Source organism: Nuphar pumila, chromosome 8, assembly GCF_984573655.1.
Source record: "Nuphar pumila chromosome 8, dmNupPumi1.hap1.1, whole genome shotgun sequence".
Classification (NCBI taxonomy): domain Eukaryota; kingdom Viridiplantae; phylum Streptophyta; class Magnoliopsida; order Nymphaeales; family Nymphaeaceae; genus Nuphar; species Nuphar pumila.
Genome location: NC_143256.1, coordinates 102,553,403 through 102,576,493, shown reverse-complemented (window position 1 = coordinate 102,576,493; position 23,091 = coordinate 102,553,403). Strand labels below are relative to the sequence as shown.

At 40.4% G+C, this 23,091-nt stretch overlaps 2 non-coding genes across 2 annotated transcripts; both read left to right on the top strand.

Annotated features, from left to right (window-relative positions):
* The first annotated feature begins 2,959 nt into the window (after nt 1-2,959).
* Nucleotides 2,960-3,062, top strand: LOC149830086 (small nucleolar RNA R71). The gene has a single exon (XR_016433994.1). It is a non-coding gene; the product is annotated as a small nucleolar RNA R71 (small nucleolar RNA).
* Nucleotides 3,063-21,675: 18,613 nt separating this feature from the next.
* On the top strand, nt 21,676-21,781 carry LOC149830085 (small nucleolar RNA R71). The gene has a single exon (XR_016433978.1). It is a non-coding gene; the product is annotated as a small nucleolar RNA R71 (small nucleolar RNA).
* Nucleotides 21,782-23,091: the final 1,310 nt, after the last annotated feature.

Here is a 23,091-nt window from a genome sequence, read left to right as displayed (position 1 = left end):
CTTCGCTCTGTCAACCTCAATACCACGCTTGGACACAATGTGTCCTAGCACAATCCCCTCCTGGACCATAAAATGGCTCTTTTCCCAACTCAGGACGAGATTGGTCTCTGCACACCTACTCAGTACTCGAGCAAGTTTTTGGAGGCAATCTTCAAAAGAAGAGCCATACACTGAAAAGTCGTCCATAAAAACTTCCATCACATCATCAATCATGTCCGAGAAGATAGCAAGCATGCACCTCTGAAAAGTAGCCGGGGCATTACAGAGCCCGAACGGCATACGTCTAAACGCGAAGGTGCCATAAGGACATGTAAATGTGGTCTTCTCCTGGTCGTCAGGATGGACAACTACCTGATTGTATCCTGAATATCCATCTAGAAAGCAGTAGTAGCTTTGTCCTGCGAGTCTCTCTAAGATCTGATCAATGAATGGCAATGGGAAATGATCTTTCCTAGTTGCCACATTCAGCTTTCTATAATCGATGCAGACTCGCCATCCTGTAGTGGTCCTCATCGGAATTCTCTCACCCTTCTCATTCTCAACCACAGTGAGTCCTGACTTCTTCGACACAACTTGAATCAGACTGACCCACTGGCTATCAGAAATAGGGTAAATGATTCCGGCATCCAACCACTTCACCACCTCTTTCTTCACCACTTCCTTCATGTTGGGATTTAGCCTTCTCTGCATATCCCTAAATGGCTTGACTTCCTCATTACAATGGATCCTATGCATGCAGAATGAAGGATCAATCCCTTTTAGATCAGCAACTCCCCATCCAATCGCTGCCTTGTGCTCTCGAAGAATAGTCAGCAATCTCTGTTCCTGCTCCTCAATGAGCAAGGATGAGATGATCACAGGCAGAGTCTCATCATCTCCGAGGTATGCATACTTGAGTGAATCCGGTAAGGGTTTCAACTCAAGTTTCGGAGGCGACTCGATCGACGATTTGGCGGGAGTCTCAGCAAGTGGTGGAAGAGGTTCTCTGACCGCTCCCCAAGGTGGTCTCTCTGACGACACTCTAGACACATCTACACTATCTACACCGCTATTCTTCTCTATATGGTACAAATCTAAAGAATCCTCAGTAATGTACAACTCTGGCTGCTCCTCCACTAACTCCTGTGCAATGTCTACATGAAAGCAGTCCATGTCTCCTGCTGGTCCCATTGCGGCATTGAAAATATTCAGCTTTACCTTCCTATTGCCGAATGAGAGATCCATGGCTCCGGTCCTACAGTTGATGCACGCATTGGCAGTTGCCAAGAATGGTCTACCTAAAATAATCGGAGTCTGGTGCTGGCTATCCACTCCTTCCATATCAAGAATAATGAAATCGACTGGAAAATAAAAGTCATCCACCTTAACTAGCACGTCCTCCAAGACACCTCTCGGTACCTTGACTGAACAATCTGCCAGCTGCAGTGTAATCGGAGTCGATCTCATCTCACCTAGCCTGAAAGAATCGAAGAAATATCCGGGCATAATGTTCACGCTTGCTCCAAGATCGAGCAATGCGCGTTCTATCCGGATGTTCCCTATAGTACAAGCAATGATAGGGGCTCCAGGGTCCTTGAGCTTTGGTGGTGTCTGATGCTGAAGTACTGAACTCACCTGCTCAGTCAGATGGACCCTGTTAGGAACTCGCTCTCTAGATTTACGCTTCTGCGTACATAGTTCCTTCAGGAATTTGGCATATGCCGGCACCTGCTGAATAGCATCGAGCAAAGGTAGGTTGATCTGCACATGCTTGAAGATGTCAAGCATGTCCTGGATCTTCGCACCTTGCTTCCTTCTATAACCAGGATACTCTAATGCTTTGGGATAGGGTGGTGGGGGAATATACTCTGCTGGTTCCTCCTCTTTGTGAGAAGGCTCACTTCTATCCTTCTTCTTCTTCTCTGAGGATGAAGATGATGAAGCTGGTGAAGGTGATGATGGGGATGGGGATGATGATGATTGAGCCGACGTAGGTGAAACAATGGTCTCTGGCTCCTTTATCCTCTCTCTACTCTCTCGCTCTCTGCTCTCGACGTGATACTCACGTCCGCTCCTCAAGGCCATAACTGATTTAGCTTGCTGCTGTGTCTCAGTATGAAATAGGCCTCCAGTCATCTGGTCCTTACCCTTCGGGTTCATGACAGCCTGACTCGGCAATGTACCCTCGGGTCTCCTACTAATAGCCTCAGCTAACTGTCCCATTTGCGACTCTAATTTCGCAATGGACTGCGTATGCGAGCTCAAAATCTGGCTACACTTCTCGAAGGCATTCTGATTAGAGGTTTTCACTTCTTGGAATGCCTGGAGAAGTCTCTCCTCAAAAGATGTCTGCGGGGCAGACTCCTACTGAATCGGGGGAGTAACAGAAGAAGAAGAAGACTGAGCATAGTTCGGTATTTGAAATGACTGAGTAAAAGATGGCTGCCGAACTGGCTGAGAGGATGTAGGCATCTGCATGGAAGACTGTGGATTCTTCCATGAAAAATTGGGATGGTTACGCCAACCCGGATTGTATGTCGATGAAAATGGGTTATTCGGCGGTCTGACGTAACCCTGAGCTGCCTGAACTTGTTCTTGAACAAATTCAGGGTACTGAGTTGCCGAAGGGCACTCAGTGATCTCGTGTGCCAGACTGGCACAAAGAGTACACACCTGCTGTGTAGTGGATGGTCCTGAGAGAAGCTGGTCCAGCTTCTGAGCAATCATGTCTACCTTGCACTGTAGTGCAGTAGATGGACCAACTTCAAGAACACCAGCTTTCTTCTGAATGCTGGGTGTGGCTCTATCAGATTGAGAGCTCGAAGCATGGTGGAGTGAATTCTCGGCCAATGTATCAAATAGCCTCCATGCTTCGTCCTCGCTCTTCAACATGAATGTCCCTCTGCATGAAGAGTCGATCATCTGACGATTCTTGTCAGACAATTCATCATAAAAGCTCTGCACCAGTTGCCATTTCGGCACCTGATGATGGGGACATTTCCTGAGGAGATCCTTCATTCTCTCCCAGGTCTCATGAAAGCGCTCACCATCTAGCTCTGAAAAGCTAGTGATGGCTCTACGATATTGGTTCGTGCGACCAATGGGAAAGTATTTCCGAAGAAACTCCTGTTGCAACTGATCCCAGGACTCTATTTCTACAGAATCTAAGGACTTTAGCCAATACTTGGCTTTGTCCTTCAATGAAAAGGAGAATAGAGTCAACCTCAACGCATCATCATCGAAATTCTGTATCTTAACAGTAGAACAGATTTCGAGGAATTCATCTAAGTGTCGGTAGGGATCCTCATGACTAAGGCCATAAAAGGATGGAAGCATTTGAATAATGCTGGCCTTAATCTCATAATGTGGCGCTCCTACATCGGGTCTCCGAATGCAGGATGCCTGAACATAGTCTGTGGGAATGAAGTATTCCCGCAGAGGGCGTGAAAGAACTGGGGGTGGAGGTGGAGGATCCATGTCAGCCATTGTTGCCGAACTTCGATGAGAATGTAAAATTCTCTCTAGGTTGTCAACAAATGGGTGTAATGGGGTTCCTAGACCTCGTCGACCCTGCATACACTGGTACTAAGACCAGATGTAAGCGAACGACCTAACTCTAAGAAATATAAACTAACACAAATACTAAAATGTAAATAAACAAATAACAGTAACTAAAAACAAACAGATATGCTATATAGCTATGTCAGAATTCTATACTAAATGATTAAGTAACAAAGTAAACTATTCTAAAATGCTAAAACAAATAAATACAGGAAATCACAAACTATGTTTTTCTAAAACCCACCTGTCTAATCGCTCCTTGCAGAATGAATTTTAAGTGAATCCTAGAAAGAACAGAACGTGAATCCTATATTTACTAACTATGTTAATCCTATATTCACTTACTAATCCTACTAACTAAAAATAAAACGACTAATTAACTAACTAACACAAATTAATAAATCAAACTCTAAGAAATAAAGTAATTAATTCGCCGTTCCCCGGCAACGGCGCCAAAATTTGGTTGATATTTTGAGATGCTCTTTTTTTTTAAAAACACTTATTTGCAATAAAACTTTGGAAAATCGTCAACCAAAAATTTTAAAAACCGACTTTCCACCAAGTGGTAAGTACGGGTCGAATCCACAGGGAACAGGAATTAAACACACTATTTCTATAAAATTCAATTTATTAATGACAAATGTCAACCTACAATTACAAAGTAATACAACTACAATTAAACACTAAAAGAAAAGTAAACAAGCAATCAGTCTTCTGCTCCACGCCAAGGGTATTTCCGTCTTTTTGCCACTTAGAGAATCTTCTCACTTGGACAATACCCCTGGACACTAAATATGTTTTTCAACCTAAAAATGCAGAAAAATACAAAGTTAGTTTTCTATTCTAATAATGAAAACAATAACTAAAACTATTTCTAATTTTACGAAAATTGTAAAACAAATACTATTTATCAAGCAAACATTAAATCAAATACTAAATTAATGCTAACATTAACCAATTTAACTCTACTAATGCTGTATGATGATGATGCAACTCCTAAAATGCAGAAACTACTGAAAACAAATCTAAAATGCCGAAACTAAGAAAATTACGAAACTGCCCCTAACTAGTGTAAAATAGCATTCTGACAGGTTATTGGAAAACCACTGTTTGACAAGGCAAACGAGGTCCGATTTTCCCGAAATTTATTCTGTTCTGCAACTGACAGATTGAACAAAACAACAGTTTTTACAGAATTGAAAAACAGTATCTGGAACTCCAGATATAAGCGTTTCACATCTGGGAAAAATCAGGATATCGCCAGTCCTGTAATTTAAAATCCAGAAAAAGCGGTTTTCGCAAAACGCTTAAAAATCAGACCAAATCAACTCCGAATGAGCTGAAATTTGGTCTGCAGTTAAATAACACATCAATAAAGTGAATAGAATAAAAACATTTGGAAAACACAGAATTTTTGCACAGAAAATAATTCTGTTGCAACAGGGCAAAAAACTGGTTCTTATTTGAGTGCACTATTCGCTTTATGAACCTATGTAAACACTATCAAACGCAATCTACACCTAATGCAATCTAAATGACACTGTATAACAGTGTATATGCAGATGATAATTATGAATACACTAAATGCACGACGAACAAAACACGACAAGCAATTTATGACTAGAACTACGTTAACTAACAATGGAAATGCAACTATGCTAAATAATAAAATACAATCTAACTACTAAGTTAACTAATATCTAACTATCATTCAAACCACAACAAAACACATTTCACACATACTAAACAAATACGCTATACGTATACACACTTCTACACTAAAACTAAATTAGATAAATAAACTAATTAATATAGAAATCAAAAGAAATAATACTAAATGAACTTACTTCACTAAAGAACGAAGGTTAAGGTTAGGGTTCACTCGATTGACTCGACTATGATCGGTTTTGGCTTGAGTAGGTTCAGATTGGGTTTGGATGCACTCGGGTGGGATTAGGTAGGCTCGATTTTGACTAGGTTGAAAGAGATAGGCTCGAGCTAAGGTTGACTCACTAATTGGGTTCGGTTTTGAGTTGCATTAGTCAACTAGGTTCGGTTGACTTAGGTGGACTCGGTTTGACCTTAGCTAAGGTTGGGTTGGGTTTGGTTAAGGTTGACTCGACCTCGGGTTGGTCTTAACTTTGACTTAGACTAGGTTAGGGTTTGACTTAGTCTTGACTAGGGCTAGGTCTAGGTCTTGGACTTAGGCTTATTAAGACTAGGTTGAACTCGGTTTAAGTTTGACTTAGTCAACTAGGTTCGAATAGGATAAGGTAAACTCGGTTGACTAAAACTAAGGTTGACTTGACTAGGCTCAAGTGGGTTGAACTAGGTTTGGTTCGACCTAGGCTCGGTTTGGGTTAGGTCTAGGTCTTGGACTAGGTTGACTGGGGTCGGTTAGAAGGATAGGCACCCAATAAAAAATCAAAGATAATTTTGGAAATGGAGAAGTCCAAAAATCATCCTTTTTAATGGGGAGTTACAACCTTAAAGAGCCTTTAAATCCCCTTGGGAAACAAGGAGTAATGCTATTTCCAAAACCAAGGTGAGGGAAAGCCTTTAATTGCAATTAATTTCTTTTTGAGAAGCCAAATCGTCCAACCTAGATAATCACACGATTTTAGCTTTCCAACCAAGAATTTAGGGCAATTACTTCTTTCTTGAATTCATACACCTACTTTGGAAATTTAATTGATTTTCAAATTGGCTTTTCAAATCTCAATTTGTAACTCCCTATTAATAGGCACTCAAGAATTAAATCTTTCTTTAAATAGTCCACACGATTTTTGAAACTTATCTTTTTCCAAAAACTTTCCACATTTCAATGCATTAATTGCTTCTCCTCTCAAAAATTGTCAACTCTAAAAATGGCTACACTTTCTAAAAAGTAGTAAATCTACCTAGGGAATAAAAGGAATTAAAGAGAAAAACAATTTTCTAAGAGTTTAATGCTAACCTAATTCTCAAAACCTACTTAATTAACCTCTAAAAACGGCTAGAAAAGAAAGACCTAATACATTGAACCTAGACACTTTCCTAACTCAACTAATGACCATTAAGACTTTCTAAAAATCAACCAAGAGCTCAAGGAGAGCTCTAATGGCTGCCGCCCCACCTAGGGGAAGAAGAAGAACCACACGAAAATAAAAAAATAAAATTTGTAAACTAGCAAAAAACAATAAACGAAATAATCACTATTTTGATAAAACTAACTTAGAAAATAATTCAAATGACTCATAATTACACAAAAGCTAACAAGAACAACACTATGCTGGAATTAAAAACATGAGAGAAAACAAAAACTTGATTTTTGTAATTTTCTACTATAGACTCAAAACACAAAAACGAAAAATGATTAATACAATTAATTAAACCAATCCTAAAACAATGAAATGACAAACACCAATTTGTACTACTGTTAACATACAAAAACACAGCAAACTCCACGGTGTATCCACATCAACACAAACATTTAACCAAGATACAAAGATCGGCTAGAATATCTCTAGCCGATTTTTTTCTTTTTCAAAAAAAATAAAATCAAAACGAAACACCAACACAACCCACGACTTAGAATAAACTAAAATGACATTTCCTAATGAGATTTTCAGCAACACAATACAAGACACATGCTGGACAAAACAAAAATATCAAAACAGAAAAATATTTTTGTTAAAAAATCAAGAATCGGCTAGAATAAGTCTAGCCGATTTTTGAATTTTTATTTTCAATTAAAATCAAATGCAACCCACACACAAAACCGACTAAGATGAATCAAAATAAACACTTTCTTTATTGGATTTTCTGTAAAACAACACCAAGAACAATTATGACAAACTTGAAGAATCGGCTAGATGAAGATCTAGCCGATTTTTATAAAAAGGATGAAAAAGCAATAAAAACTCGATTCCAACGAATCAACCAAACACATAAACCTAATCTAACGTGCTGGTCTATGCACGAATGCTACTCTAAGGTTGAAACAAAAAGAAAACTAAGAAACATACAGAAAATAACAAAACACAATCCACACACACAAATCGGTTTTATCTAGAAGAGAAGAAAGAAGAAGACCTACCTTTTGGAAGATCCGACGACCGGGGGGATGAAGAAGAGCGGACCGTGGCTGGAGATGGACGTCCTCTACAGTTCAAGGATGCTGTACTTCACCAAAAACGGCACCTATTGCAGCTGCTACACGTTGGAGATCCACCGATGATGGAATGTGAGCCGATTCGCAATCGGAGGGTGTAGAAAGCCGGATGGAGGTAGGGCCGGCTCACCTTGGTGGTGTGTTGCGCACTTCCGCCCAAGGTTAATGGTCTCCACCTCTGCTACACCTGCAAAAATACAGAAAAATGGTGAAAAGACAACAAGGAATAAGAAAGAAATGAAAAGAAACCAAAGAAAGCTTGAAAATATGCTTGATAATCAAGCATAGATCGGTCTTCAATGGCCAACACGTGGGGAAGATGGAGAGGAAGGAGCTGCTGCTGTAGAGTCACTGTAGGGGGCGTCCAAACACAGCCAAAGATGCCTAGGGCTTCTCTAAAAAGTATATTTATACTTTTTGGAATTTGCAAAAACAATGTTATAAAAAAAATATTTTCTAGGCGCCTCTTTTTGGGGGGTTTTCAGAAAAACTTTTTGAAATGGATCTGGATAGGTGTGTGGGTTGGGTTTTAGACTTTTAAAGAGTTGATCCAAGGTCCAATTAACCTAATTGGGTCGGATATGGATCCGATCCACCTCGAAATCTGTGCCCAAACACTGAAATAGCCATAACTCTCTCATTTTAACTCCGATTTTTCTGAAATTCGAACCATAGCCCCTTACTATCAAAACACATCTAAACATGGGTTTAAAACCTTAAACTTGATACAAAATGCATGAAAAACTTTTTTACATGATGTGCATTTCATGCATCATCAGCTATTGGTGAAAGAACATTGATAAAAGAATTTCACAAAATTAAAGAAGATTCTTAATAGATTCGGCAGTCTGATATCCTGGGATTCTTTTCTCATGATGATCTTTCTGCACTCTCTTTTTAACAGAATTGAAGCTCTCTTGGATTTTTTAGGAATTACATCATCCTTCATTTTGGAGATGTCCTGACTTTTCTCTCTCTTTTTTTTGGAAGGGTACGTCACAAACTCCATCTCAGAAATGTTTTGATCCTTCTTTTCTCTCAGGGATTATATTGACAGTTATAGGCTCTTTGGATGGAAATCTCTTGATGATAGCAGAAATTAAATATCCTTTAGGGTTTGTCGAGAGGCTCATCGCATATGCCTTCATATCGACAATGCTTTGGACTTTCCCTAGAAGGATCCGTCACAAACTCCTTCATCTTGGAGATGTTTCAAATCTTCTTTGGCCCCAGGGGTCTACTCACCTAATTCACCTTCATCTTGACGATAGTTGAGAGATCCCTTTTGCAGATATTTAATTGCATCTTAGGTGATTGAGGAGATATGGAGATTGTATGGATTTTTCTGTATCACCCAGGATATTTCAATTGCTTTATTTTTCAAGAATGGTCTTTAAAAATGTGCCATTGACTGCGATCAATATCAATCACTTATGGCTTTGCAACAACATTGCATTTTCTTTGCTGGCCATATCGCAGATTTATTCTTCATCCTTTTGGTTGGCCAATAGAAAGATTTTGAACTTTGAATCCTTTTTCGTGAAAGCTTTGTCCTTTCGGAAGTAATACTGAGGGTATTCTGAGGTAATAATTTTGTGCAATAAAGATTTTTGAAATCAACAAATATTTGATGACAAATTGGCAAAATTTTCTTGAAATCCCTTGTGAAAGCGAGCATTTGAGGCACAACGCAACACATCCATGGCAGAAATTCTCTTCTCCTTTCCTCAAAGGAGACGATTTAGAAATTGGAATTAGAAATTACTCCTCTCTTCCCTGAAGAGGAGGTGTTTGCAAAATGAACTTTCGAAGAGAAATTAAGCTTTCGTCAAAACTTCTTAACATTAGGCTTCTCTTATGGAAAGGGGGCCGGTATTGGTGAGGTCAGTGAATTGGTCATGAAGGAACGAGTTCATCACACTCTCCCTGAAAAGAGGGTCCTTCACGATGAAATGGCCTAGTCTGAAATTATGGTCACAAGGAAAGCGAACTTCCGTCGAAGCTCTCCCTGAACTAAGGGTTCCTTGTATGAAATTAGAATTTTGTTTTGCAAACGGTTCACAAAGACACGAGTCCCTTCAAACTCTCCCTAAAAAGGGGCTAAGTGAACGAATTGGATAGCATGCGAAAAGAACGAGCTCCCTCGAACTCTCCCTATAAAAAGGGTCTCTCGCAAGAGAAAATGATTGAAATTGGATATTTGGCGACCCAAAAGGGTCGAATTTGGAAATTGGAAATTTGATTTTTGAAATTTGAAATTGAAAATTTGAAATTGGAAATTTGGAAATTTGAAATTTGGTAATTGGGAATTTAAAAATTGGAAATTGATTGACTCAAAAGTCGAAATTGGAAATTTGATTGACCCGAAAATCGAAATTGGAAATTTGGAATTTGAAGTTTGAAATTTGGAATTGAGAATTGATTGACCTAAAGGTCGAAATTGGAAATTTAAAACTTGAAGTTTGAAATTTGAAATTTGAAAATTGATTGACTCGAAGGTCGAAATTGGAAATTTGGAATTCGAAACTTGGAAATTGAAAATTGAAAAGTGGAATTTTGATGAGCGATCAGCACGAAGGCTGATCCCAAGAGGTCGACTGACACGACCAACCAGTGAGACACTAACACGAGTGCTCAATCTTAAAAGAATACCAGTATGTATACCGGGTTTGAAAATGTACCAATATAGGTATTGGATTTTGAAAACATACCTTGTTTTTAAATTGAAATTTGAATTTTTGGAAGAAACCGACGCTCTCAAAATACTTGGGGAATTATAACAAGAATAATCATCGGGGTCACAGGATTTTCCCTTATCTTGAATGGGAAATGAACTTGATGCAAATTCATGCCAATGAAATTCGATACAAATGAATGCAGATGTATGCTAATGCAAAAATGATATAAATGAATACACGTATGTGCAATAATGAGAGATTTGTTTATCCTGCTTGCATACAGGGTAGATAAAGACGAAATTTCAAAATGCCCCAGTATAACTGGGAGAGGAGAATTTGATCATTATTGATAAAAATTTGAGGAATTACAAAGAATAGGACATGATTAAGTATAGAATTTTTTCAAATGTCGAGCATTGATAGGATCTGGTAATTCCACTCCATCGGCATTGATGAGCCGATATGAGTTACGAGGTAATGCCTCTTTGACAACATAGGGACCTTCCCAATTTGGTGACCACTTTCCACCCGGGCGGTGTTTGAGATAAGTCGTTGATTTGAGCACTAGATTATTGACTCGAATTTTTCTTTCAATGACAGATTTTGCATATTGTCTGGCTATCCTTTGACGATACAATTGAGGGTGTTCTGCTGCTCTGAGCCTTTTCTCATCTAGCAAATCAAGTTGTACTAGCCGCTGTTGCTGATATTCATTAAGAGGTAATTCTAGAAGTGATGCAAATTTCAGAGCAGGTTTCTGAACATGTAGAGGCAGTACTACTTCAGTTCCGTAGACAAGTTCTGACGGAGTAGCATTAGTTGGAGTTCGAATAGTGGTTCTGTATGCCCATAATGCATCATGAATCTTTTCGTGCCAGTCACGGCCTGTTTCCAAAGTTCGCTCCAGAATTCGAATCAGAATCTTGTTTGTGGCTTCTGTCTGACCATTCCCTTGAGGATAATAAGGAGCGGAGAAATGATGATGAATTCAGAACTTTGAGCAGAATGTTCTCATTCTCTCATTCTTGAAATGACTGCCATTGTCTGACACAATATCATGCGGTATGCCGAAACGGCAAAGGATATTCTTGTGAATGAAAGAAACCACGTGTCGACCCTCTACTGTGCGTAGAGTGACTGCTTCTACCCATTTAGTGAAATACTCTATTGCGACAAGAAAGTATTTGTGACCATTTGAGGCAGATGGAGTAATGGGGCCTACAACATCAAAAGCCCACATGGAAAAAGGCCATGGCGAGACGACAGATTGCAAGTATGTCGCTGGCGCATGAATGAAAGGTGCATGCATCTGACATTGAACACACTTCTTCATAAAACGATAGCAATCTTGTTGCATGGTCCTCCAGTAATATCTTGCTCGGATGATTTGTTTGACAAGAGTTTGATAGCCAACATGACCACCGCAAATACCTTCATGTGCTTCTTGCACAACTTCTTTGGCTTCATCTTCGTCCAAACATCTGGAATATTCAGAACTGAATCCATGACGATAAAGGACGTCGGCAAGAATAAAATATCAAGCAGACATGCGCTGAATTGCTCGCTGCTCCTTCTTTGAGAACTCTGGAGGAAATTCGCTAGTTTTAATGAAATTCTTGATGTCGTGATACCAGGGCTTCTTCTTTTGCTCAGCCTGGTTTATCTGCTCTACTGGGACGAAAGCAGGTTGATCAAGTCTACCAATTTCAAAGGAACGACAAGATTCTCCGCTCTTGAAAGACATGATGGATCCCAGATTAGCTAAACTGTCTGCAACTTGATTGAAGTCTCTTTTGATATGGAAAAGTTGGAATTCTTCGAATTTGTCGACGAGAGCTGAGACGATCTTTTGATAAGGAAATAATTTTTGATCCTTCACTTGACATTCGGCTAGGACTTGATTGACGACGAGCAAAGAGTCGCCATAAGCATGCACTCTTTTTACATTGAAGTCCTGTAGAATTTTCAGACCTTGTATCAAAGCTTCATACTCGGCCATATTATGCGTGCACTGAAAATCCAGTTTGAGAGAAAAGGGAAACATCTCCTTCTCTGGTGTGATCAGCAAGATCTCGATCCCTATGCCTGCCATATTCTTGGAACCGTCGAAGAATAAATTCGAAATTGGAGTTTGTAGAACATTGCAAATCCTCTCATCGGGGAAATCGTCTTCGGCTTTAACATCCTCTGCCAGAGAAAAATCTGCCAATTGATCTGCAATTGCTTGGCCTTTGATAGATTGTTGGGAGACATACTCCAGATCATACTGCATTAACAGAACTTGCCATTTGGCAATCCGTTCACTGAGGAATGGTTGCTCTAGAATGTACTTGAGAGGATTTAATTTGAATAGAATCTTGACTTCAGACGCCAGCAGATAGTGTCTTAATTTTTGACACATCCAAACGAGAGCTAGACATGTCTTCTCTATTTGAGAGTATTTCTTCTCATAATCAATGAAGGTTTTGCTCACATAGTAAATGGCATGCTCTATTAGACTACCTTCTTCGTATTGAGCCAAGAATCTGCCGCAAGCAACCTGATTAACTGAAATATATAGCAATAGGGGCTTCCCTAATTCTGGCGGCTTTAAAACAGGAGGATTAAGAAGATATTTCTTGATGCGTTCAAACGACTGTTGACACTCTGGTGTGAATTTTATGAAAACCCTTTTTAAAACAATATTTTTAATGAAAATTCAGTGAAAGCCAGACACCAAAAATATAAAAACCGGCTCGCACGAGTGGTGGAGTCCGGGTCGAACTCAGGGAACGTGAAATACTCTTATTCAAACACACAACTACACTACTCTTTATTGCCAAAATAAAGAAAAAGAATTAAATAAATGAATGACTATCTAAAGTGTACTATCCTACGCAGAGTGCTTAAACAAATAATTAAGGTGCCTTATTACAAACCCAAATGAATTGAATTAAATGAAATAAATCCTAATCTAAAAAGAAAAGCAAGTCTTCAGTGCTTGAGGCTTCCTATCCCTTCTTGAGGTAATGTATGTTTTCTTGAACTTTGGCTTTTCTGAGGGGCCTTTCCTGAGGGACTGAGGAATCTTCAGAGGCTTGAGATCACTTCTCTCGCACGTCCAAACGCTTTCCTGCAAAACAATAATACAAAACGCAGCAGTACGAATACAAGTAAAACAATTCTAAGATTAAAAATACTAAAAACAGATCTAAACTAACTCTAGCAAACCACTACAAGATGAATTAGTATAACTAACTAGCAATCTGTTGTAACAACTTAGAAACTAAAATAAAACTATAAACACAACCCGTGAATCTAGAGTAAACAACTATGATCTAACTACCGATAACATAGACTCAAAGCAAATTAATGATTTCTAATGTAGAGAAGAACGTGAACGACACTATAATACGAAAAATCTAATTAAGCATGGCTAAGCTAAAACAAATTAATCACCCTATGTTGAATCAACTAAACTAAGCAACCTGAATTAAGATGGCTGAATCACATATGAAATAAAATTCTAAAACAAATAACGTGACATAAACTAATGAAATAAATAACTAAAACATATGCCTAATGCACTCAAACTAATGAAATCAATGCAACCATGGAATAATGCAATCAATGACCCATGTAATGAATAACCAAAACAAACAATTACTAATGAAGTACCCCACGGCTAATGAAATAAATAATGCAGAAATCAACAACTAATAACTAAGAGCTAATAACCTACTGGTGAAATAAAATGACATAACGTTAGGCATAAACAACTAATGAAACTTAAATTCCAAACAGCTAATGCAATAAACTACTAAAATGATGCACCAAAGAAAGAACGACTACTGTACTAATGCATAAAAGGTATTAGGTAACAAATGACACTAGCTAATTCAAAACAGAAAAAAAAATGATGTGAACTTAATATTATTTTTTTAACCACTATTCAAAAAAAAGAAAATAGATGACAATCAACAAAGTAAATACTATGCCTAATCCAACACACTATGTGATGCTGAAACTATACTCTAACCTAACCAATACTCAATAATACTAACTACCAGAAATCAAACAACCGACAACCACATTAACAAAACGTGGAACCAACTACACGGCCTCACAATTTAACGTCAAAACCGATACTACAATTTTTTTTCTTTTTCTTTTCTTTTTTTTTTCTTTTTGCAAAGGTTGAAAACTATTAATCTAATTAGCTGTAATGACAACCAAAAGAATACAAAATATACTCTATGCAATGCTCATGCAAAACGTGAAGAAATATCCATACGATGAAGCTCAAATCCACAAAGATGGGAGAGACGAATAGGGTTACCGAGTGATTCGCTAGAAGGGTTGAGAGAAGAACGGTTGATCCCTGGGCTGCAGCTGCACTTTTCTGTTGAAGATGATGAGGTAGCCAGCGATGAAGCAGTTAATAGCAAGAAGACGAGGAAACGAAAGAAGTGGAAGAAGAAGAAGAGGAAGAAGAAAGGAAGCCGGTTTTGAGAGAGAGAGAGAGAGAGAGAGAGAGAGAGAGAGAGAGAGAGGCGTGAACTCCAACCAGGGAAAAATGTCTCCCTTTTGCTTTAGTATACTATTTATAATATAATATTAGGTTAAAGCAATTTTTTCAACACAAGTCCAACAATTTTCAATAATTTTCAAAAAGACCCACTTTAGTAAAACCTATTTTATTGTCTAAAAAGAAAACTTCCTAAACTAATTAAAAATTACAAATTAGCTAATACAAACCTAAGCTAACTAAACTACCATTAAGAAAATCTAAATCTAATAAAAATACTAAAACCGTAGAGAAAGCGTTGAAAACTCGATTTTCTGATAAAATTTGATTCAATGCGATTTCTCAGAATTAACAATAAAAATGGGTTTTTAGAGCGATTTTTCACACGGATCATGCATAAATAATGATTAATAAAATGCAAATATTATGCATGATCAAATACCCCCATGCTTATCGTTTGCTAGTCCTCAAGCAAACTGAAGCAAAAGCAAAAATACTAAACTAGACACAATAAAAACCTAACTCACTTTCGTAGGAATCACGGTTGCATTTAGCATATGCAACAAGCCCTTTCAACCCCTGAGTTACCCCAGTGGACGAGTAAGGTCTCGTGAGGGTTTGCAGTGATGCTACCCACAAACATCTGTGTCAAGTATGCATAAGCATTTTAAAACACAAAGCATTAGGCAGTTAAGGAGTTCATTTCCACAAATATTTCATGCCATTGCATCATCAAAACAGGATTAGAGTCTTCTACTTGCCACCACAGAATAAAATATTTTCTTTCACTTTTTTAAATAGCATAATCATTTATGTTTCATCCTTAGAAATTCAAATACATACATATCATTATTTACTTATCCTCACTCATATGTGTTCTGCACAGGTTTTCTCAATATTTGCTTTTAAGCAATGAACTTTTCTCTTTTACGCTCTTTTCTCTTTCTTGATTTTCAATTTTCCACATTTTTCAATCAATTTTTTTTTCTAAACACTATACCCAATTTCCAGTTTTTGTGACCCGTGTAACGAGCTTTGGGTTAGTGACTCCCAGGCCAGACGACCTTAGGGCATCAGATACAAAGTATCCCTCAGACTTAATTGCTCGAGTCACTAGACCTTCAATTTTCTATAGTTTACGTATAGTCTACTTCTCTGTCATGTGCAATGTCAATATCTATTAGGCTCTCTATAAAGTCCATGTAACGAGCTTTCGGGCCGGTGGCTCCCAAACCAGATGGCTTTAGGGCACCAGGTGTAAACACCCCTCAGGCTGTACTTGCTCGAACAAAATAGGCCACATATATCAACGTAGACAAAGAATTGACTTCCTTCGTTATCCTTTTCAACATGGACTCAAACACTTCAACTTGTGTCTAAGCCCAGCTATTAGGGAGTACGAAGATATCAAACAACTAAACGTATGCTCGTTTCACTTTTTGAGCTCTTAAATGCAATATTGTTCATTTGCTTAGTTTTTCAAAAAAATAAAACTGTGCATATCCATACTTGTGATTCAAAATAAACTCTAACATGCATCTATAATCATTTCTTTGAAATCCACATAAATAGCCATGGTTTTCTAGATTCGTGTTAGAAAAAGTTTTTCGTGGGGCTTAAAAATTCTCTAAAAATGTTAGATGTTGCAAAGCAGTCATATAAGTTCAAACTCATTCCCTAAAAGCCTAATTTCTATAAGTTGACATAAAAATGCAAGTACAAAGACATGAAAAAATTGGGTGTGCAAACTACACCCTCCCCCATGCTTATATGAAACTAAGGGACTGCATATGAAAACAAGATAATCGGAAGAAAAGAGTAGAAGTCACCTGACATATGGATGCATGTCCTATGAATGCACAAGAATGAATACCTGATCTAACAATATACTCATGAGATATAAGAAAGCAAAGCAAAATAACGAAAAACCATCTATGATATTTACTAGATCCTACTAACAATACAACATACAAACCTGTGCTCCCCCTCATGCATCCACGAGGTTAATAGCCTCAATGTCTTGCTGCACCACCATATCAGAAATGTAGTGCTTTAGTCGCTGCCCATTAACTTTGAAAATGCTACCCGTTCGAGGGTCCAAAAGATCTACCGCTCCATGTGGAAAAACTCTATGGACTATGAATGGTCCATCCCATCTGGACTTCATCTTCTCTGGAAAAAGATGGATACGTGAATGATAAAGCCACACCTTTTGACCAGGCTCGAACTGCTTCCTCACAATATGTTGATCATGGAAATGTTTGGTTCGAGCCTTGTATATTTTGGCACTCTCGTAGGCTTCATTGCGCAACTCCTCAAGCTCACTCAACTGCAACTTCCTCTCAGCGCCAGCTTGGGCCATATCAAAATTGAACTTCTTGATAGCCCAATATGCCCTATGCTCCAATTCAACAGGAAGGTGACATAGTTTCCCAAAAACCAATCGGTATGGGGACATGCCAATCGGAGTCTTGAAAGCAGTCCTATAGGCCCAAAGGGCATCATCAAGGCGCTGAGACCAATCCTTGCGGTCTGGCCGGACTGTTTTTTCAAGAATCCGCTTGATCTCCCTATTGGAGACCTCAACTTGGCCACTAGTCTGTGGGTGGTACGGTGTGGCAATCCGATGATGTACCGAGTATTTCCTAAGTAAGGAAGCTACTTGTACATTACGAAAGTGCGTACCACCATCACTAATGATCGCTCTAGGGACTCTGAACCGACTAAAAATGTTGTGCTTGATAAATCGAAGCACCTCCTTATGATCATTGGTTCGGGTGGCCACGGCCTCGACCCATTTTGAGACATAATCAACCGCCACTAGAATATAAATAAATCCGAACGAAGGCGGGAAAGGACCCATAAAATCAATGCCCCACACATCAAAAATCTCAATAATCAAAATAGGAAGGAGGGGCATCATATCACGCTTGGCGATGCGTCCCATCTGCTGACAGCGCAAGCACCTCCTACAAAAATCATGGGCATCTCTATGTAGTTTCGGCCACCAAAATCCTGACTGGAGGACCTTCGCGACGGTCTTTCGACTAGAAAAATGGCCTCCACAAGCCAAAGAATGACAAAATAATAGAATGGAGTCATACTCCTCCTCAGGAACACACCTTCGAATCATCTGATCTAGGCATAATCGAAACAACTCTGGTTCATCCCAAAAATAGTGCTTTACCTGCGAGAAAAATCGATCTCTCTCATTGCGGTTCCAGTGCGCAGGGTATTCTCCAGTCACCAAAAAGTTGATTATATGCGCAAACCAAGGCAGATGCTTGACATGAAAGAGCTGTTTATCCGGAAATGAATCATCAATCTGCCCCTGATCAGTGGATGTCTCCACTGTCAGTCTGGATAAATGATCTGCTACAAGATTCTCACATCCACTCTCATCTCGAATCTCGATATCAAATTCTTGTAACAGAAGGATCCATCGAATGAGACGCGATTTGGCATCCTTTTTACTCATCAAATATCGCAATGCTGCATGATCTGAGTAAATGATGACCTTGGAGCCTAACAAATATGAGCAAAACTTCTCAAGAGCAAAAACTACGGCTAGTAATTCCTTCTCTGTGGTGGTATAATGCATTTGCGCATCAGAGAGGGTCCTACTAGCATAATAAATCACATGAGATCGTCGGTCAATCTTCTGACCGAGAATCGCTCCAACAATGTAATCTGACGCATCACACATAATCTCAAATGGCACTGACCACTCAGAAGATCGAAGAATAGGAGCAGTAGTCAGAGCCTCCTTCAGGGCCAAGAATGCCTTCAGACAGGCATCATCAAACATAAACGGCTGATCTTTTGATAGCAGGTTGCACAACAGTCGAGAAATCTGGCTAAAATCCTTAATGAACCTTCTATAAAAACCCGCGTGCCCTAGAAATGATCGCACATGCCGCACAGAGGTCGGTGGAGCTAATCTAGCAATGGTCTCCACTTTGGCCTTATCAACCTCGATTCCTTTCTCAAACACAATATGCCCAAGAACAATCCCCTGTCTCACCATGAAATGACTTTTTTCCCAACTAAGAACCAGATTTGTCTCCCTACAACGCTGAAGCACACGAGATAACTTTTGAAGACAATCGTCAAATGAAGAGCCATAGACTGAAAAATCATCCATGAAAATCTCAAGGACATCATCCATCATATGCGAGAAGATCGCCATCATGCACCGCTGAAATGTTGCCGGGGCATTGCAGAGCCCAAACGGCATTCTCCTATAAGCAAAAGTGCCATATGGACAGGTGAACGTCGTCTTCTCCTGGTCCTCGGGATGAACGACCACCTGGTTGTATCCTGAATAACCATCCAGGAAACAAAAATATTGCTGGCCAGCGAGTTTCTCCAAGATCTGGTCGATGAACGGCAGAGGGAAGTGATCCTTCCTAGTGGCACTGTTCAACTTTCTATAATCTATGCATACTCGCCATCCCGTGGTAGTCCTCATGGGGACACTTTCTTCTTTTTCATTCATCTCTACAGTGAGCCCAGACTTCTTGGGGACAACATGGGTAGGGCTCACCCACTGACTGTCGGAGATGGAATAAATGATCCCAGCATCCAACCATTTGACTACCTCCTTCTTTACCACCTCCTTCATATGGGGATTTAGTCTCCTTTGCGCCTCTCTTGAGGGTTTAGCCCCCTCATCCATGATAATCCGATGCATGCAAAAGGAGGGGTCTATCCCCTTCAGATCTGCCACCGACCATCCAATCGCCTCTTTATGCTCGTGCAAGACCTGTAACAGCTGACACTCCTGTGTGTCAGTCAGGTCTGCGGAAATAATGACGGGGAGAGTCTGATCCTTGCCTAGGAAGGCATACTTGAGTGAGGCCAATAAGGGCTTCAACTCAAGCTCAGGCGGACTCTCTATGGATGGTCGGGCTGGCTTTTCTACCAATTCAGGAAGCGGCTCGAAGTGCCAGGTCCAACTCAGATCACCTGTCTGACTCTCTATCGACCCATGGCAATCTTCTTCGAGTGATTCATCAACCTCCTCTTGAGGTGGATCACTCAATAACCAGGTATGCTCTGCTTCTACCAGGTCCTGAATGAAGTCGACCTTGAAAGAAGCCTCATCGCCGGTAGGTCCCATCGCCGCATGAAAAATGTTCAACCTCATCTTCCTGTTGCCAAATGAGACGTCCATCGCGCCTATGCGACAATTAATGCACGCATTGGCAGTGGCCAGAAAGGGACGTCCAAGAATGATGGGGGTCTGTCGCATATCATTAACTCCCTCCATATCTAAAATGATGAAGTCAACAGGGAAGTAGAAGTCCTCTACCTTGACTAGAACATCTTCCAAAATCCCCCGCGGGACCTTGATTGATCTATCTGCAAGCTGCAGGGTCATAGGTGTTGGCTTCATCTCCTTTAATCCAAATTTGTCATAAAAGAAACCCGGCAAGATATTGACACTTGCCCCAAGGTCGAGCAATGCACGCTCGACAGTGATGTCTCCTATGACACACGAAATAATTGGAGTCGCTGGGTCCTTAAGCTTTGGTGGGGTTTGGTGTTGCAACACCACACTCACCTGCTCAGTCAAGTATATCTTCTTCGGCACTTGTGACTTCAACTTTCTTTTCTGCGTACAAAGCTCCTTTAGGAACTTTGCATATGCAGGGACTTGCTGAATGGCATCAAGCAAGGGGAGGTTTATCTGGACGTGCTTGAATATCTCAAGCATCTCCTGCATGTTCACTCCATGCTTGCCTAATGACTTCGGCCTCTCTAACGCCTCAGGAAAAGGGGCTTTGGGAATATAGGACTTTGAAGGCTCAGATGTTAGAGCCCTCTCGCTTTCCTGAGGTGGGACGGTGGGGACAGGCTGCTTCTTACTCGTTCTCTCTCTTTCTTCTGCAGCCTCCCTCGCCTGGTATTGCTTCCCATTCCTAAGGGTGATTACCGCTTGAGCCTGCTCTTGATGGGCATCTGTCATGTGCAGGCCATGCATCGGCTCCTTACCCCTAGGGTTCACCACCGGTTGGCTAGGTAAAGCCCCCTCACTCCGCCTGCTAAGCGCCTCGGCGAGTTGTCCCATTTGCGTCTCAAGCTTCGCAATAGAATGTGTATGGGAGCTCAGATTTGCCTTGATATTCGAGAAGGCTTGCAGCATCTTGTCCTCAAAGGACTGGCTCAACGAAGGCTGCTAAGACTGGGGTTGATTATAAGTAGGCTGAGCTGAAGGGTAGCTAGTTCTCTGAAATCCAGGCGCATAACCGCCTTGCCTGGGTTGGCTTTGGGAAGGGTTGGAAGGTTGGGCTTGTGGATTTCTCCATGAAAAATTAGGATGGTTCCGCCAGCCCGGGTTATATGTACTGGAATATGGATTGGGTGCGGGCCTAGCGAAACTCTGCGCCATCTGAGCTTGCTCCTGGACAAACTCAGGGTACTGTGGCGCAACGGGGCAATCAACAACATGGTGTGCAGGGCTAGCACACAACGCACACACCTGTAGGACTGGAGAGGGACCCGACAACAACTGATCCAATTTCTGGGACAGCTGGTCGACCTTGTTTTGCAACTCAAGGTGCATCCCTATCTCGAATATACTAGCCTTCTTTGCGCCATCTTGCACAGGTGTGGCCCTCTCAGATCGTGAAGCAGAAGCATGGTGCATGGAGTTCTCGCTCAAGGTCTCAAAAAGGGCACATGCTTCATCTTCACTTTTGAGCATAAAAGTGCCCCCACAGGCAGCGTCAACCATTTGACGGTTCTTCTCAGTGAGACCATCATAAAAATATTGCACCAGTTGCCAGCGGGGCACCTGGTGGTGGGGACACTTGCAGAGAAGATCTTTCAACCTCTCCCACATTTCATGAAACATTTCTCCCTCGATCTGTGAAAAGCTAGTGATGGCTTTTCTATACTGGTTCGTCTTACCAATTGGGAAGTATTTCTTTAAAAACTCCCTTTGCATATGTTCCCAAGTGGTAATTTGAACTGTATCGAGGGCCTTCAGCCAATGCTTGGCTTTATCCTTAAGGGAGAAGGGGAATAACGTCAACCTTAACGCGTCATCTCCAAAATTGTTGATCCGCACCGTAGAGCAGATCTCGAGAAATTCGTCGAGATGACGGTATGGGTCTTCGTTGCTAAGCCATAAAAGGAGGGTAACATCTGGATGACACTGGCCTCGATTTCAAAATGGTTCGCTCCCACATCAGGTCATGTGATGCAGGAGGCAGGAGTGTATGTGTTGGGCATGAAGTACTCCCTAAGAGGACGGATCAACTACTGATCTTCAACCATGGGGCTAGATTGATGGGCTCTCCTAAAGAAAGATTCGGGATCCTCAACAAATTCGGCAAGCTCAGGTTCACGCGAATGTCGCCCGTGCATGCACCAAAGGGTAGACCGGTGCAGCAACCGTCCTAAATTGGGTTTTTCTACCTCACTAACGTGCTAGCGGCCAAACCACACAAACCACAAAGCGAGTAACAAAAACAATTACTAAAAACAAGAAATAAACAAGCACCACGCAGTTGCACTCAGTAGAGAATTTACGAAAATGAAATCTATGTGCACGGTACCAATCGTACACAGTCACTTCTAAAGGGATCCTAATGGGTGAGCTGTGCAGAAAAGTAAGCTTGTCTCTACGGTATGCACACACGTGGTTCTAAGCCTAAATGCGAAAAGCAAACTAAATAATCCTAATTAAAGAACTGAATTAAACTAACAACCTATAAATACGAGAACAAACACAAGGCAATAAAGTGAATACTAGTATTTCGCCGTTCCCCGGCAACGGCGCCAAAATTTGGTGTGAATTTTATGAAAACCCTTTTTAAAACAATATTTTTAATGAAAATTCAGTGAAAGCCAGACACCAAAAATATAAAAACCGGCTCGCACGAGTGGTGGAGTCCGGGTCGAACAAACCCAAATGAATTGAATTAAATGAAATAAAATCCTAATCTAAAAAGAAAAGCAAGTCTTCAGTGCTTGAGGCTTCCTATCCCTTCTTGAGGTAATGTATGTTTTCTTGAACTTTGGCTTTTCTGAGGGGCCTTTCCTGAGGGACTGAGGAATCTTCAGAGGCTTGAGATCACTTCTCTCGCACGTCCAAACGCTTTCCTGCAAAACAACAATACAAAACGCAGCAGTACGAATAGAAGTAAAACAATTCTAAGATTAAAAATACTAAAAACAGATCTAAACTAACTCTAGCAAACCAC